The sequence below is a fragment of the Echinops telfairi genome, unplaced genomic scaffold (assembly GCF_000313985.2).
Source record: "Echinops telfairi isolate 266 unplaced genomic scaffold, ASM31398v2 ScPeMD7_23;HRSCAF=83, whole genome shotgun sequence".
Lineage (NCBI taxonomy): Eukaryota > Metazoa > Chordata > Mammalia > Afrosoricida > Tenrecidae > Echinops > Echinops telfairi.
In genome coordinates, this window is record NW_022103920.1 from 85,068,378 (window position 1) to 85,070,301 (window position 1,924).

General features: G+C 54.3%; 1 protein-coding gene across 2 annotated transcripts in view; it reads right to left on the minus strand.

Moving 5' to 3' along the window:
• The window catches only part of JAZF1 (JAZF zinc finger 1), a 373,656-nt gene that overhangs the window by 23,132 nt on the left and 348,600 nt on the right, over positions 1–1,924 (minus strand). The gene's annotated exons all lie outside the window — the stretch shown is intronic.

Consider the following 1,924-nt stretch of genomic DNA (forward strand, 5'->3'; position numbering starts at 1 on the left):
TGAGAGTGAGAGGCAGTGAGTGAGACAGTGAGTGCGATTGAGCGAGGCAGAGAGAGAGTCGACACTGTCTTATTTTCGGGGAAACAGGGTAGCAATCCTGCAAGCCTCTTCTCCCATCTACCTACTCAACTTCCAAATTGGAGTTTTCTTTCTTAGTCCAGCCAGTGAGGAGGCAAGAAGAGCTGATCCTGAGTTCCTGCCCAAGAGGTGTAGCAGACTCCCTGCCAGCAGGGGGTGGGGCAGGAGAAAATTGGGAAGTTACCCCAGCATGTCAGGCCTCAGCCAGAGTCCATGGCGCCTGCTCACTCACCCCTCCTGTCACCAATGCCCATACCAACACACCCAACCCAAACTCACTGCCACCCAGTTAATGCCAACCCATAGGGGACCCGATAAGACAGGTTTCTGATACTGCAACTCTTTAAGGGAGTAGAAAGCCCTGCCTCTCTTACCAAGGAGCACCCAGTGGTTTTGAACTGCTGACCTTGCAGTTTGCAAGCCAACATGCTACTCCTCCGGTACCAGGGCTGCAGGAAGTAGGATGAAATGATTAAACACCGCCCTATTGCCCGCCACTGCCCTGTAACTCAGGAAGAGCCGAACCAAAGCCAGGGGCTAGGACACCCTCCAGCCAGGGCTTGGCCAAGAGAAGTTGTTTTTTATCTCTCGTAGCATTCATTACTTAAGAGGAGCCCTGGTGACATAGCGGTTATGTGCTGGGCTGTGATCTGCCTGCCGCTCCTTGGGAAAAAGACAGGACTTCCTACTCATAAAGAGCTACCATCTCAGAAACTCTATCCTGCCCTGTAGTGTCGCTGTGAGTTGGCAATGACTTGCTGGCAGTGAGGTAGGGTTGGTTTTTTAATCATTACCTGAAATTCTGGTCCCAAAGGGGGAAGGGCAAACTAACTTCATGAGAATCAGGACTGCTGAGTGCCACCCATGCCATGTGCCGGACAGCGGTATCTCACAAGGAGCCTCCAGGAGCACAGGTGAAGGGGGAGCACTTAGAAATGCCCTGCCCACCTAGTGCTAGAGAGCCAACTACAGGAAGAAAGGACCCCACTGGACAGGGACAAGGGCAGGGCGGCTGACTGGACTGGGGGAGAGGAAGTGAAGCTAGAGACCAGTGAGAGGAGGGAAGAGCGCTTCCTTTTGGAAATGGCACACACATTCCCAAACATATGGAAGCTTCATCAACTTCCTCTGCTTATTCGGCCTTTACGCTGCGCTGGTCCCTTGAGAGAAGGCAACGAGGTGACAGGTGCACGGAGGAAGGGACTGTAGGGATGCTCTTGGCATTTCGGGACTTGAGTTTTCTGTACTCTCACGCACACGCCGGCAGGCAGCACCTCCTAGGCCCATAGTGGACACAACAGGTGGGAACCCTGTCTGCACACCAAGGTCTCATTTTAATCTGAACAGAGGCCGGAGCAACTCCACAGGGCACTGTTCAAAGGTCGAGCGAGCAGGTGAGGACCCCTGCAGCCGACTTTACCTTGGTGCCCATGGGGGCCAGTGCTTTTCTGACAGCGGCAGAGTACAAGAGATCTCCTTCATTTCAGAGGCATTTGGACAGGGCCTTAGACCCCACGTTATTCAAACCTTTTTCTTTGAACCGTCCATCTGCGGAGCCATGGGTAAATCATCAAACACACCAGACAGGTGGCTAATGGCCGGAGCTCTGTGGCTCTAACCCCAGGCGGGCTTGTAAAGAGCTGTGAGCACGCTCCTGGGCCCATGCACCAGGCAGGATGGCTCTCATCCCAGGGACATGGCGTTTTCGTACTAGAATATGTAGTGAGCTTGGGCGGCGGTGACACCCGGAGCCAGACGCTCAGAGATGCTGGCGCTGACACATTTGCAGACAGAGAAGGGCAGCCCAGCCCCTTCAGAAACTCCCCGTTCCCCTGCCGTGCTGAGG